Source organism: Thermobia domestica, chromosome 3 (genome assembly GCF_964235325.1).
Source record: "Thermobia domestica chromosome 3, izTheDome1.hap1.1, whole genome shotgun sequence".
Lineage (NCBI taxonomy): Eukaryota > Metazoa > Arthropoda > Insecta > Zygentoma > Lepismatidae > Thermobia > Thermobia domestica.
The window spans coordinates 329,891,082-329,907,871 of NC_137456.1; the positions used below are offsets into that span (position 1 = coordinate 329,891,082).

General features: G+C 35.5%; 1 protein-coding gene across 1 annotated transcript in view; it reads left to right on the forward strand.

Moving 5' to 3' along the window:
* LOC145681208 (uncharacterized) overlaps positions 1-16,790 on the forward strand; it is a 140,540-nt gene that overhangs the window by 91,434 nt on the left and 32,316 nt on the right. Inside the window, exon 3 of the transcript XR_014130742.1 lies at positions 478-1,024. The gene's annotated coding sequence lies outside the window, so the exon portion shown is untranslated. The remainder of the gene's footprint in view (positions 1-477; positions 1,025-16,790) is intronic.

Below are 16,790 nucleotides of genomic sequence, written 5' to 3' on the forward strand. Positions count from 1 at the left end.
GTCTTCAGGCAGTACTGATCGTACGTAGAGAATTCGTTACTTTAAGAAAAGTGAGAAAGAAGGCAAAAATCGTACCTAAATAAAATGTATTTACGTATAACAAGAAACATTATTTATATCTATAACATAAACTATTTATTAAATATAGATAGTTTTTGTTAAATATAGTTTGTCATCAGAAAAACAGGTTAGTTTTCGATTTATCAAGAGAAAAAAAAAAGAAAAAATGGATATTAATATGTTTTTCAGTAGTTCGTTATGGTTCTTTCATTTTGGTATTTAGATCTATCGTTATTTTATTAGTAGCAAAATTTCAAAAATTTTAAAATACTTGTTCTAGTATCTTTTATATCCCTAGTCTGATACCAAGCCATTCCACCCACTACCTCAATTTCACCTGAACTAGCATTTTCTTCTGTGTTTTCCCAGCTTGGTGATAAATTTAGATAAAACGAATATTTTTCTTATTCCTTTCAGATTTGTTTTTTTCCTTTCACATTGAATGCTGAAGATTTCAAATCTCAAACTTGAACAATTTTTTGTATTAACGAAACAGCTTCTCATTATTTCAACATTGTAATAAAATTGAAATGGAAACAAAAAACGTTTCTATTAAAGTTGAAGTGAAAACAGAAAACATGTTATCTCAAGAATGTAATTATGAACTTTGTACTAGTAGCTCTGACGATCATAAAGATCCTCTTGCAATACGCTTGGAATGTAAGGAACGAGAAAGTACAACGGATTGAGAGAATTTCGCTCCAGAAAGTAGTGAGGATAAAACAATATCAGATTGGAAACTAACTTCTAAAGCAATATGTTTGATCAAGCGTTTGTCAAAAGTTGAAGTACCTGTAAATTCCAATAGTTTTCACAGTAACATCAAAACAAATTCCTCCGATTTAAGAAACAGCACAGAAGAGTCAAGCAATTAGATATCTTCCAATATTGGATATAAGAATGATCACGAAGGGGACGTTCAAGAAAATAAGGAAGATGCAGGTAGCAATGCTCAGGCTGTCAGGTACGTTTAAATGTGTTTATTTAATAAGAGTTACATTTTTTATACTTATTTTTTTCAACTTGCAATACTTAGTTAACTATTCTTTTCGTTTCGTTTTAACTGAGTAAATGGAACCGCAAACATTTAAATAAATAAAAAAAAGAAAAAGAAACAAACACATCCTAATGTTTAGCTTATAAGTTCAAGTGAGCAATACTTGATCCACAACGAAATGACATCAAGTCCTAACTTTAGGTTTTCTTGCTTCATTTTTTATATTAACTAGTCACATCATAGTTTAATAAAAAGCATTTCCAAACGATGCTTTATAATCGTTTAATGAGTTGGCAGGCAAATGTGCTGTGGCCTGTTTATTAAATAATTAAGTACAGGGTGCGGCACGTAAAACCGGCCCGTCGTAATATTCTGGTATATTGTATTTTTGGCAACACTTAAATAATCTACCTTCCTACCAAGAGATGGCGTGTCGAGGTCGGGTCGACTTACGTGACCTGCAGCAGTCACGTGCAGCCGCAGCCAGTGAAACTTGTCGAAACCAGTTGAGAAAAAGGTCTCGTTGTGCTAAGTTAAGTGAGTGTCAGTGTGTGATAATGCCGTATTCGATACCCGAGCGTGTTGCCATTGTTGAAGTGTTCATTCTCACTGGATCTTTTCTGAAAACAAAGAATTTGTTTCGGGAGAAATTTCCAGGACGTTCTGTGCCAGCAAAAAGCACCATTCAGAAATTAATTGAAAAATGGCGGCGTACAGGATCGGTTCAAAATGCTCCCAGGAACAGACGACCATCTGTCTGTACACCTGAATTAAAGATGCAGGTGGAGTAGATAATGACAAGAAGTCCTCGAAAGTCAACCAGGAGATTGAGTCAACAGGTTCATGCGAGTGAGAGAAGTTGCAGACGTGTTTTAAGGGGACTGAAGTTAAAACCGTACCGGATAAGTGTTGTGCAAGAACTGAAGGAGCCTGACCTGCAGAAGAGGGTGCATTTCTGTTCATGGCTGTTGAGCAATGTTGCCAGTGGTTTCTTGGATCCACTAATACTCATCATGAGTGACGAGGCGTGGTTCGACCTGTCTGTGTACGTAAATTACCAAAACAACCGGTATTGGTCGACAGAAAATCCACACGCAATCCACCAGGTACCCGTGCATGATGAGAAGATTGGTGTTTGGTGTGCCATTTCCGCCACACGCGTTATTGGGCCCATATTCTTTGAGACGACAGTGAACAGTGACGTGTATATGGGAATCCTGGAGGAGTTTTATACACACTTGATCAAGGAGGAGCTTCAGTTATGTTACTTTCAGCAGGACGGTGCAACATGCCACACATCAGCTGCATTATTGTCCCTTGTGCATGAGATGTTTACACCAGAGAGGACAATCAGCAAAGGCTTGTGACCTCCTCGGTCACCAGACTTGTCCACGTGTGACTTTTACTTATGGGGACTGTTAAAGGAAAGAGTATACGAAACAAATCCACACACAATTGAAGAACTCAAGACCAGGATCCAGGATGTCACCAATAGCATTACAACACAAGAACTGACAAGGGTATATATGAATCTCCTCAATCGTGCTCACATGTGTGTTGAAGTGGGCGGAGGACACTTTCAGCACCTGTTGTAAAGGCTGCTGTGAGGGTGAGTAGTCATATTCAACACATTACATTTCATTTACGTGTTGTATAGTTAATCATATTCAATACATTACATTTCATTTTATATGTTCACTTTACGGGCCGGTTTTACGTGCCGCACCCTGTATTAATTTTTTGAATGATTGGCAATAAGCAGTTGATTAACTCAAACTATCTTCGTGTGCTGGTTTGAGTTCTATTTTAAGGAACATTTGTTGTTCTACTGTTACTGTGAATGAAGGAAACGTTTGGGTGATTAACCATAGGGAGTCACAATTCAATTAAAACAAAATGTCAGTGTTCTCTGTGTTCTCTACCTTTCACCACGTCAAATTGAATTCAATCATGATACGTATCAACTAAATAACACAGAGAAGAAATGTCAAGATATGTATGCTGTTTCTCAGCAAATGTTGCTTAGGCGTCTATGAGAGAAAGTGACAATGTATTACAGTGGTTGCAAAGAGTGTTAAATCATAGTAATACACCGAGGGTTGAAGTAGATACCGGCTTAGTAGTTCGTGCTGGAAAGTAGTGAATGTGACACGGATGAGGTTTCTATTGAACCATGCCGTCTCGAATATATACATCATTTAAATAATTCAGAGCCCTTTATGCTATTTAAATTTACGTATTGACTTAAAAGTGTAGAATTAGTGCTAGATGGATTTTTAGATAAATTTGGCACAAAATCAATTTAATAAATTAGTTGACTAAACCTTTTTTTTTATTTTCACAGTGCTTCGTTTGATTATTCGTTTCTTAATTTATTTTGAATCAAACTTACGAATTTGGTTTATTCTTTAACATTTAATCTGAAATATATTTGATAATTTTAAGTTTTTTTTTTTGTTTCACTGGTGTTAAAATATTAAAGTCTTACACGTTCCAGGCGTGAGTACTAATACTTATTTTTAAATTTGTCATCGATATTTCAGGTACAAACGTTAAACTCCTTTTATTGGGTATTTTTTGCAAATCTCGAGTGTGTGGTTATTGTCATTTTATTGATGGCATTTCGGTGGATTTACTAATAACTAATTAAACGTGCAAAACATCTACATTGAACACATACTAACCTTGTACGTTCCAGCTGTAATGAATAATTACTGCTGAAAGGATATAGTAAACTTCTCGCGGGAACGAATACTGTTAAATATTAAGTAGTCTGCCTTTTGGCTGGTCGTGGGCCTAGTGAGGTGTTACTTCGTTTTTATGTTAGATTTGGACCTGGAATGTTTCTTCCACGTTTGTTGATCGTCAGCTTTCTCATTTAGGTACTCCCAATATCTTCTTCTATATTTTAAAATCATCGATTCGTTGCATACTCCCTTCTGCTCATCACTGCCATTCCATCATTCCCTTATGGCGGTATGAAAAAGACATTTTTTTTCGGAAGATGTGTTAAGACCAATTGGAATTTTACGAAAGATGCTGCCTAATTGTGCGAAATTAAGAATATGTTTTCAACAGTCAATTAGTTATTTCATTCACAGCAAAAATTGTTAGGTATAAAAAGTTTTACTTTCTGTGCAATTATAGATAAAAGTTCGCACATTACGCAGAAATGGGGTAACTTGTACTGTATCCTTTGTCTGACTCTTTATTAGTGAAGAATTATGGGTTTTCATATGTTTAATTTCTTCAATATTAATTCTAACAATAAAAGGCTTTGGAAATAGCACTGCATGGGTATATGCATTCTAATCCATTAATCTAGCTCCTTTTTCATTCATTTCATTTTTTTAGACCAATGCCACATATTTTTAGTCAACTCCTCTATATTATTATTATTATTATTATTATTATTATTATTATTATTATTATTATTATTATTATTATTATTATTATTATTATTATTATTATTATTAAAAGTACTAGTAGTGGTATTACATCGATATTTGTGATGATATTGGTTTCTACTCGTTACCGTGTACTTACTGTACACGACTGTTACGAAACCAAGGTTTTTACATGCCACCAGAAAAACGTTTGACTTTTTTATGATGATACTTTCAGACCCGGAGCTAGCACGAAACTTCTCACGTAATAAGTATAAATATTCTTTCTTATTCAGCAGTAAGCGGAGAAACGAATGTTAAAAAAAAATATGTTATTAATGGGACAGGATGGAAATACGTGGTGATCTTTGTCCCCATAAAAAAAATGTAAGTTATATGTCTGAATTGTGGAATTGTATGCGTAAATTGTTGGTCTATAGAGTAACAGGTAATACAAGTTAATTGGTAGCATCTGAGTAGTACCATAATTGGTAGTAAGAGATGCACCGACTTCTCACTATTTTGACGATTTTTCTTTTTTTTTCAGAAATGTACGAATGTTTGAAATCAATGACATGTTTACTTTTCCCCTTCAGTTTTGCTTTTAACCTTCAACTATAGTTTCCTCCCACGCCAAATCGTGCTTCCTTGCATTACTATAGTCTTAATTTCGTCTAAATATCTTTCCGGAAAAAACATTTATTCAGTTCCAGCATTTGTTTCACTTCATCTGGTATTCTCTAGATGTTTGTCCCATTCTCGTATTTCTTTTCCGACATCAGACAAAAATTCAAGACTCATACTACCCACAGAGAAATAAAGTCAGCTAAGTTTTAGTGTAATACGACTTATTAGTTTTCGGTGGATAAGAATCCTACCAAAAAAGTGTGTGAAAAGATTGCTAGAAATTGTAATACCACAAACAAATCTTTAATAAGGAGGGCAATTTCTATTTACGTAATAGGAGTGGTAACTAGTTACGGTAGTCGTAGCTGTACACAATAACTAGTATGCGTATCTGGTAAACAAAAAAAAAAAACAATCTCTATATTGATTTTCCTTTCAATTCGTTTTAACAACTGTATTAATAAATTAGTTAATTTAGTTTAATACCATAAGCACTAATGTCTATAATTATCTAATAATTTCGTAATTAAGATTTTTCTTCTAATAATTTCAATTTTTGTGTTTGGTTTTCGATGGATTTGACATTTGTGTCTAAAAATATACATACTAGTTCAGAATTTCTGGTATACATAAAAATATATTTTAAAAATGCATAGGTACGAATTGTACTGCGGCTTATTTTGTGCTAAGTGTACACCAAATTCCAAACAAGATAGATTCCTTGATTTTTAACGGAGTAGATTCCTCATATTTTTTTTTCTCTCAAATATCATCATGTACCATTTTTCCGTTATTTTATTTAAAGTTTTAAGTAGCACTTTTGGAAATGCTTTTTTCAATTAAAAAAAGATAACTACGGACGAATTATTTTAGAATATCTTTGACTTCTTTTCTAATATCAGACTCTTTCTATTTCTGTCTTATTAACCCACATTTTTCCGAATTATTTTTTGTGGCGAATTTTTTTGATATTTGTATGGAGTACTCTGTGATGAGGAATAATCACTAAATTCTTGAAATAAATTATCTGCATCCTACGTGTACACTTTTCGGAGGGTGGGTCGAAAATGATACATCGGAAATATCGTTCTTAGTCACAGGGGTCGTTTTCGACCCATTGAGAACATGAGGTTAAGTTTTCAATACGTTGTCCTTCTGAATAAATTTGTTAGTCAGTATCAACTGGAATTAAATGTTTACATTAATTAAAATTTGTTAATTTTAATTTTTACATTTTCGTCAGAGACGTGTTGTTTCCATAGATCTGCAATATTTGAACAGTTTATGTAGCATTGTTCTCTAATTTCTGATAAGAAACATTTTGATAATAACTATATGATCTATATATACGTGAAAATAGATTGTACACCATTTTGTAACTACACTAGCGCACCTATGATGCATACTTATGCCTGGGTATGAAACGCATCGAAACATTTCTCATGCAGAAATAGTTTGCATTTAACATTCTTTCGTTTTTTAAAAAACCTCAGATGCTGCTTAAAATTGAAACCAGTACTGTATGACCTATGTTGTAGTACCTGACAATGGTATCTGAAGATTTTGAAGTAGCATCAACTTCAGGCCCAGGCTTTAAATTCCAAAATTTCCTCGAAAGTATCTTGCAAATGCTTATGCGTAGGGTCAATGTGTGTAGGGTCAATAGTTTATCCAGCCTTCCTTTCAAGTATACAACAGTTTACGGTAACAACCTTTAGCATCCAAAGTGTGAACAGGAAATACCACTTCATTTCACGACTGAAAAAGCGATAGAGCTGCAGGTTTGGTCCAGTTGGTCCGCTCTACACATGTTTGCATTATAGTCGGAAACCAGTGCTGACATTTACACCAGGATCCACTTACCAGACGAAGAAGAACGGCTTGATGTTGTCTTCAGTGGTTGGGCACCGCGGTAGAAATAATAGACTTCGTCCCGTTGTGGGAAAATACTTGTGTGAATTGTAGCTGTTCCTTGGTGTGTATGTGGCCGTAGGCGTGTGATGGGTGGCTTTATTTAACACAGTAATAGACTCCGCTCACTGTCAGAGTTCGGAGCTTCCCACAGGAATTGGATTTTATGCCAATCTGGGTCGAATTTAACCTTGGTAACTACGTGTATATGTCATAGCGTATGATCAGTATTTTGAAGAATTCATGATACTCAGACTCCGTAGAATTTGGCCTTGAATTTCCACGTGAAATTGATTTGTTGCTAAGGGGATATAGCATTTAATGACTATTTTTTGATGAAGTATTGAGACACGTGATGTGTGTGTGTGTGTGTGTGTGTGTGAGGTCGTATGCCTGATGTAGTAAGATCACGTGACCAAAAGTAGTGATTGTGAGTACGATAATGATGTAAACGGAATGCAGAACGTACACTTATGTGTATGTGTATATCATTCCGTTAGCAGCTGTTGTGAAGGAAGAAAAATCGAATTAAAGATGATATCGTCAATGAATATATTAAGTAAGCTTACTACGTAATCATTGGATCCCTTCAAAATGATGCGTGATTTAGAGATGTGCGTACCATTTCGTATTGTAAACTTTGTGGTAGTTACAGTGAGTAATGGAAGGAAGGCATGTGTCGCATTTCAAGGAGGACAAAACAGTAATTTTACCATGACGCTGTACTGAAAAGTTAGAAGAAGATAATGGTGCATTATTATCGTATTTGCAAAGTGGAAAGATATGTTTAACATATAAAGGAATGAAGATTAATTTATCTGGACGTACCATGCACGATCTTGAATTTACTGAGATTATATCTTGTTCGTAAATATATGCCACGTGTACAAACAAGACCAAGCGTTATTTTTCCACATCTTCTTTCTTGCCGTTTGTACGTGCACGGATATCCGCATGCATAGTGACAATAGTCTGTGTGCATCAGCTACTGAAATGAAAGGTCGGTAAGGGTTCGGCTCTTGGGTCTAGCCTAGAAGGAGCTGAGCTATTGGAACGAAACTTACAGGATTAATAGCCCATTGGGCAACAACCTAACCGCGAAAAAAAGAAATTTAAATTTGCAAATACAAAGGGGGGACGGGGGGCAAAACCCTAAAGAAATGTCCAAAAGGCACAAAAGTCATAAATATTAATCAGAGTAACGTACTGAAGACAAAAATAATTTTTAAAAATTTTTCTACTGCTATTTGAAGGGAGCAGAGGGGGCATATTCCTCCATAAAATCCTATGGTTCGACTCTTGGGTCTAGCCTAGAAGGAGCTGAGCTATTGAAACGAAACTTGCAGGATTAATAGCCCATTGGGCAGCAACCAAACCGCGAAAAAACAAATTTTCAATTTGCAAATACAAAGAGGGGACGGGGGCAAAACCCTAAAAAATTGTAAAAAAGGCACAAAACTCATAAATATTAATCACAGTGACGTACTGAAGACAAAAATATTTTTTTAAAAAAAATTCTACTGCTATTTGAAGGGAGCAGAAGGGGCATATTCCTCCAAAAAATCCTATGGTTCGGCTCTTGGGTCTAGTCTAGAAGGAGGTGAGCTATTGGAACGAAACTTGCAGGATTAATAGCCCATTGGGCAACAACCAAACCGCGAAAAAAAGAAATTTTCAATTTGCAAATACAAAGAGGGGACGGGGGGAAAAACCCTAGAAAATTGTCCAAAAGGCACAAAACTCATAAATATTAATCAGAGTGACGTACTGAAGACAAAAATAATTTTTTTAAAAAATTCTACTGCTATTTGAAGGGAGCAGAAGGGGCATATTCCTCAAAAAAATCCTATGGTTCGGCTCTTGGGTCTAGCCTAGAAGGAGGTGAGCTATTGGAACGAAACTTGCAGGATTAATAGCCCATTGGGCAAGAACCAAACCGCGAAAAAAAGAAATTTTCAATTTGCAAATACAAAGAGGGGACGGGAGGCAAAACCCTAAAAAATTGTCCAAAAGGGACAAAACTCATAAATATTAATCAGAGTGACGTACTGAAGACAAAAATAATTTTTTTTTTAAAAAATCTACTGCTATTTGAAGGGAGCAGAAGGGGCATATTCCTCAAAAAAATCCTATGGTTCGGCTCTTGGGTCTAGCCTAGAAGGAGGTGAACTATTGGATCGAAACTTGCAGGATTAATAGCCCATTGGGCATGAACCAAACCGCGAAAAAAAGAAATTTTCAATTTGCAAATACAAAGGGGGGACGGGGGCAAAACCCGAAAAAATTGTCCAAAAGGCACAAAACTCATAAATATTAATCAGAGTGACGTACTGAAGACAAATTTTTTTTTTTAAAAATTCTACTGCTATTTGAAGGGAGCAGAAGGGGCATATTCCTCAAAAAAATCCTATGGTTCGGCTCTTGTGTCTAGCCTAGAAGGAGCTGAGCTATTGGAACGAAACTTGCAGGATTAATAGCCCATTGGGCAACAACCAAACCGTGAAAAAAAGAAATTTTCAATTTGCAAATACAAAGAGGGGACGGGGGGCAAAACCCTAAAAAATTGTCCAAAAGGCACAAAACTCATAAATATTAATCACAGTGACGTACTGAAAACAAAAATATTTTTTAAAAAAAATTCTACTGCTATTTGAAGGGAGAAGAAGGGGCATATTCCTCCAAAAAATCCTATGGTTCGGCTCTTGGGTCTAGCCTAGAAGGAGGTGAGCTGTTGGAACGAAACTTGCAGGAATAATAGGCCATTGCGCAAGAACCAAACCGCGAAAAAAAGAAATTTTCAATTTGCAAATACAAAGGGAAGACGGGGGGCAAAACCCTAAAAAATTGTCCAAAAGGCAGAAAACTCATAAATATTAATCAGAGTGACGTACTGAAAACAAAAATAATTTTTTTAAAAAATTCTACTGCTATTTGAAGGGAGCAGAAGGGGCATTTTCCTCCAAAAAATCCTATGGTTCGGCTCTTGGGTCTAGCCTAGAAGGAGGTGAGCTATTGGAACGAAACTTGCAGGATTAATAGCCCATTGGGCAACAACCAAACCGCGAAAAAAAAGAAATTTTCAATTTGCAAATACAAAGAGGGGACGGGGGGCAAAACCCTTGAAAATTGTCCAAAAGGCACAAAGCTCATAAATATTAATCAGAGTGACGTACTGAAGACAAAAATAATTTTTTAAAAAAGTTCTACTGCTATTTGAAGGGAGCAGAAGTGGCATATTCCTCCAAAAAATCCTATGGTTCGGCTCTTGGGTCTAGCCTAGAAGGAGCTGAGCTATTGGAACGAAACTTGCAGGATTAATAGCCCATTGTGCAACAACCAAACCGCGAAAAAAAGAAATTTTCAATTTGCAAATACAAAGAGGGGACGGGGGGTAAAACCCTAAAAAATTGTCCAAAAGACACAAAACTCATAAATATTAATCAGAGTGACGTACTGAAGACAAAAATAATTTTTTTAAAAAATTCTACTGCTATTTGAAGGGAGCAGAAGGGGCATATTCCTCCAAAAAATCCTATGTTTCGGCTCTTGGGTCTAGCCTAGAAGGAGCTGAGCTATTGGAACGAAACTTGCAGGATTAATAGGCCATTGGGCAAGAACCAAACCGCGAAAAAATGAAATTTTCAATTTGCAAATACAAAGGTGGGACGGGGGGCAAAACCCTAAGAAATTGTCCAAAAGGCACAAAACTCATAAATATTAATCAGAGTGACGTACTGAAGACAAAAATAATTTTTAAAAGAATTTCTATTGCTATTTGAAGGGAGCAGAAGGGGCATATTCCTCCATAAAATCCTATGGTTCGGCTCTTGGGTCTAGCCTAGAAGGAGCTGAGCTATTGGAACGAAACTTGCAGGATTAATAGCACATTGGGCAGCAACAAACCGCGAAAAAAATATCATGAAAGGAGCATGAATTTCAGAACAGGCCATAGGTCCCTTACAAATGAACCAAGGACTCGATGTCAATCAACAACCGGCACAGCCGCTGCATTGAGGAAAATGGAAGAGTTGATCCTGGACGATCAACTAATGACCATCCATCCACAACACTATACAGCACAATGGACTCAGTTATGGTAGTGTATTGTAAATAATTAATGGAAAATTGCACATGTCCAACGTAACAGCACATTGGGTAATGCGATAACATACTCCGCTTCAGACAAAAGCTCCGCAGTGATATGTCGTATCATTCCTTGAAAATTTTGGAGCAAGATGAAGAAAACTTTTTGCTCATGTGGTAACGTTGCACGAATGTGGACCTATATATATTATCCTGAAACTAAAGAGCAAGGAGTGGAAGCATTCCTCCTCATCTCATAAAAAGAAGTACAAAAGTAAGCAAGTAAGGTCATCTTCTGATATTCTGAAAAAAAAACAAGCTCCCCTCCCGCAAAAGGAGAAGCAAAAGAAGATACAAATAACTTTTAGTTTTAGGAACTCAAGGAGTTAAATTTTGCAAAATTTTATCAAATTCTGATAATTTCTAAACAATATACATAATAAATCTACTCGTAAGAGTAATAGCAAATGTCAGTCTTCTTTCTTCAATCATAAAAAAAAAGACATTGATATTTTGAGTTTATTTCTACCCATCGCAGTTATTATAGGCTAAACCAAAAGACAAATAATAAATTTATATGAACTATTATGCCACATTTGCACAAAACAAACAGGGATTAAAAGAATTATTTTATTTGATTCTCAGCCCTTATTAATTTTTGAAGATTTATACCAATAACAAATATTTTTAAAGATAAGCCTCGTCCCAATCTCAAATGTGCAAAAAAGAAAATAAAAGTCCAGTTTTATTATTCAACTACTCACAGGTCAAAAACTTAAAATTAAACAAGCTTTATTCATTCGCGTAAATCTTTCTAGGATTTTATAAAAGGATATACACCCTCTGCTCCTCCAAAATACAAGAGAAGAAATTTCAAAAAAAAAAAAAAATCTCTCTTCAGTACGTCACTCTGACTAATGTTTATGAGTTTTATGCAATTTAAAATTTTTGTGGGGTTTTGCCCTCCATTCCCTCTTTGAATTTGCAAATGGAAAATTTAATTTCTTCGCGGTTTCATTGCTGTCTGATGGGATATGAATCCTGCAAGTTTCGTTCCAATCGCCCCACTCCATCTAGCCTAAAACCAAGAGCCAAACCATACGATTTTTTCGAAGAATATGATCCTTTTCTCACAAAAATAGCAGTAGAAAAAATTTAAAAATTACTTATGTCTTCACCACGACACTCTGATTAATATTTATAAGTTAGTGCCATTTGGAATTTTTTTGGGGTTTTGCCCCCCGTCTCACCTTTTTACTTGAAAATGCAAAATTTAATATTTTCGCTGTTTATTGCAGTCTGATAAGGTATGAATCCTGCAGGTTTCGTTTCAATCGCTCAACTCCTTCTAGGCTAGAATCAACACAGGAACCATAGGATTTTATGCAGGAATATGCCCCCTCTGCTCCTTCCAAATAGCAGTAGAAAAAACTTTTAAAAGGATGTGGACTTTCACCTCTCCTGTTCAACGTCTATAATAGAAGAGGCTATAAAAGAATTCTTTGATAAAAAACGAGAAAGACTAAAAGTAAATGATCAGGTTTTCAGCACAATAAGGCTTGCTGATGACACAGCATTGATAGCAGAGAACGAAAATGACTTGCAGGAAGCACTTTCAAACTTAAACGACCAAGCGGAAAACATGCAAAATGAAGATAAATAAGAAGAAAACCAAAGTGATAAAGTGCACAAGAGCAGGACAGGAAGAGGCAAACGTATGGCTAGATAGTGAGAAAATCGAATACTCTAAGACGTTTCCCTATTTAGGAAATCTAATATCCTCGGACGGAAGAAGTGAAAAAGACGTAATTTCTAGAATAGCGCAGGCTAAACAAACATTCAATAGGAAACGAGGACTACTAACAAAAAAATGTATCGCTGGACGTTCGTAAAGGATTTATTAAGACACAGGTATGGAGCGTGGCACTTTACAGTTCAGAGACGTGGACATTGAGAAAATCTGAAATGTCCAAGCTGAAAGCATTTGAAATGCGAAGAATGCTGCGCATATGATGGACCGAAAAGAAAAGGAACGAAGACGTACTAAAGGAAGCTAATGAAGGACGACAGATTATTAAGATAATAAAAAAAAGAAGAAACAGCATGCTTGGCCATCTTATTCGGCACTCCGATTGGATCATTGTGTTGATAGAGGAAAAGGTAGAAGGAAAACCAGGAAGTGGAAGACCAACGATAGAATACTTAGATGCATAGAATAACGCCCATAGAACAAAAATTGTAACGATGGAACTAAGAAGATATGCAGAAATAAATAATATAGATATACTAGTAATTCAAGAACCTTACTTAATAAAGAACAAATTGGCAGCTTTCCCAGCGACTGCAAGAATTATTTATGGAGGAGAGGAGCCAAAGGCTGTCATTGCTATCATGAATGGAGAACTCGAAATCCTAAAAATATCACAACACTGTGACGATTGGAACATTTGTATAGAAATTTCATATGGACATGTTAGCTTTTGGCTCATAAATTCTTATTTTCAATATAAAATAGAAACTTAAGTATTTTTACAAAAAAAAAACTACAAGACTTAATCTAGAAACATCCTAACAAAAAGTTTATTTTATCGGCAGATGTAAACGCTAAATCCACAGCCTGGGGTTCACCTATCACAGATATAAGAGGTAAGGCCGTTGAAGATTTTATACAGCAAAATGGATTATTACTACTAAACAGGGGAAATAAACCAACATTTGTGGGCCCCAGATTGGAATCATTCATAGATGTTACGTTATGTACTCTGGACTTAGAAAATAAGATAAGTAATTGGACAGTCCACGACAGAATAACTATAAGTGACCATGAAGTAATATCTTTTGATTTGAAAATAGGCGAAATAGAAGCCCATAATGAGACAACAAACATTCAGAAAACAGACTGGGAATTACTCGAGAAAAAGCTCATCTTACCTCAGATAGAAGATTCAGAAAATGTGAATGGACTTGCGTTACAAATTGAAAAGGAAACTAAGCTAGCTTTACAGGAATCGACACCAAAATGTAATCCAAAACCTGAACACAGCGAATTCTAGACTCCTAAATTAGAGAGCCTAAAGAAAATTCTAAAAGCTAAAGGAAAAAGTTATCAATCAGCTTTTTCACCAATAATCAAATAGAGAAGATTAATCATATATAGAACTGCGAAACAAGAATATACTGAAGAATTGCTTGAATCTAAGAAAAGAAGCTGGGAGAGATTTCTTAGAAAAAACATAGAACTGGATCCATGGGGCCTTCCATATAAACTAATAATGCAAAAAATAAACCCAACAACATTATCAACTATACAAAATAATGACGGTTCTTACCCAAACTTGGGAAGAAACCATACAGAAACTATCTAGCAATTTTTTCCAAGGGACTTACAAGATAATGAAAATGAGTTGAGTTGAGTTGATTTTAGTTTAGCGTCCCTTTCAGCAGCGAGGCTATATGAGACGTGGACCTACTGATTAACGTGGAATCCGAACCACAGGAGCTCCCGCCGGGAATCGAACCCGGGTCTCCCACGCCACGATAATGAAAATGAAAATCAACGCAAAATAAGAAGAGAATTTGAGAGCATTCAACCCGTAGAAGTCTAACACAATATTCAGGGGATAACAAATACCGAAGTAGAAAAAATTGTAAGAATACTAAAAACAGGAAAAGCCCCAGGCTTGGATGGCATAAAAAATAAAATTTATAAAAATAAGAAAAGTATTTGGATTCCCTATTTTACAAGACTGTTTAATTTTTTACTCAGAAAACAGGAATTCCCAACCATTTGGAAAGAAGCTAAATTAATAATATTGTTAAAAGGACAAGATAAAGACCCAACCGATGTAAGTTCGTACCGTCCTATATGTCTACTCAGAAACTTGCGAAAATTTTTGAAAAAGTCATAGCTAATAGAATTAATAATGTTATAGCACGACTAACAAGAGATGGTCTCTGACGTTTCTTACCACATGCGGTGGGACATTGCAGCCCCTACCTTGATACCAGTGTTACCAACCACGATCACTCTGTCTTATACCATTAATTAAATTGCCACTGCAGTTTCACCGAAAAAAACCTTGACACGCGAGTAGTGGCAATGTCACTGCGAGCTGTCAGAGACGTTCTCTTATTGGACGCACTATAGGAACATTGAAAATGATAAACTTCAATTTGGCTTTAGGCCCGGCAAATCGACAGAAGATGCTCTCAACACCTTTGTAGAACAAATTAGAAGAAGCTTTTTAGTAAATAAATACGCGTTGGCATTATTTGTGGATATCGAAGGCGCGTTCGACAATCTTTGGATTCCTTCATTAGTTCAAAATCTCATCAAAATAAATGTACCGGAGTACTTATTAAACATTATTAAGAATTACTTTACAGATAGAAAAATATTAATTAAAGGTGAAAAAGGGAATACTGTAGTTAAGACAAAGAAAGGATGCCCCCAAGGATCGATCTTGGGACCGTTGTTGTGGGACATAGAATTGCAGTCCTGTTTGGAAATTCTAAATAGTAAAGAAGAAATAGACCGAGTAGTCACTTTTGCTGACGACATTGCAATTATCATCTCAGCTAATTCACGAAAAGAATTAGAAATTAAAGCAGAATTAGTCATTAATATCTTAAAAAATTGGAGTAACAAAAGTAAGCTAAGGCTATCTGCGAAGAAAACAAAGTATATGTTGTTCGGTACACAACTGCGTAGGAATCCAACAATCAAATTAGGAACTAATACGATAAAAAGGGAAGCAGAATTCAAATACTTATGTATACAAATTGACGAAAAACTAAATTTTGGGCCATATATAAGATATATAGTAGATAGGGGTCATAAAGTTGCAAACAAGTTAATATGGATAGCAAATACCACGTACAAACTACCAAGGAAAATAATTAAATTATATCAAGAAACTTTATTAAGTGCAACAATGGCATATGATTCAAATGTGTGGGCCCACAGATTGTTGGAAAATAATATCTTAAAACAAAATGTCGATAGACCTCAAAAGAATTTATTAATAAGATTAAGTGGAGCATTCAGTACGACACCGCTTCTTACGTTAAATGTCTTGTTAGGAGTCAAACCAATACATTTAATTATCAGGAAAAGAGCTGCAATTTATTGGTTAAAAAATCAAACATGGGGAAAGTACAAGAATTACTAAGTATTCAAAGTAAAGCGGTCGAAGATATAGAAAACGAACTAATAAAAATTTGGAACAAAAATTGGCAAGAAACCAATGTCTCACGAAGATTGTATAATATAATACCAAAAATTGATATTCGTCTCAAATGGCAGCACTTTGACCCCAATCTAGGACTAATACATTATATCTCATGACACGGGCCATATGAACAATACTTGTACAGAATGGGTTTGAAAGAACATCCCAGATGCCAATGTCAAGAACTAGGCACGCCGGAACACCATATTCTAGGGTGTCCTCTCTTGGAAGATCAATTACAGGGAAGAGATGTCATCAGAACAAAAGAAAATGGGGAAGTCTTAGCTAAGGAAGAGGACTACAAAATATTAAGAATAGCAAAGGAATATTACGATCTAAGAAAACAATTATATAAAAGCAACAAGAATAAGACCAAGACGTTTTGGAAATGTGATACAGGAATAAACAAAATGTAAAAGAAAACAACAATAAGGAATGAAAATGAATGTGTCGGAGTGCAAATGAGTATCTTCCAGGACTGGAGTTTTTGCTCCA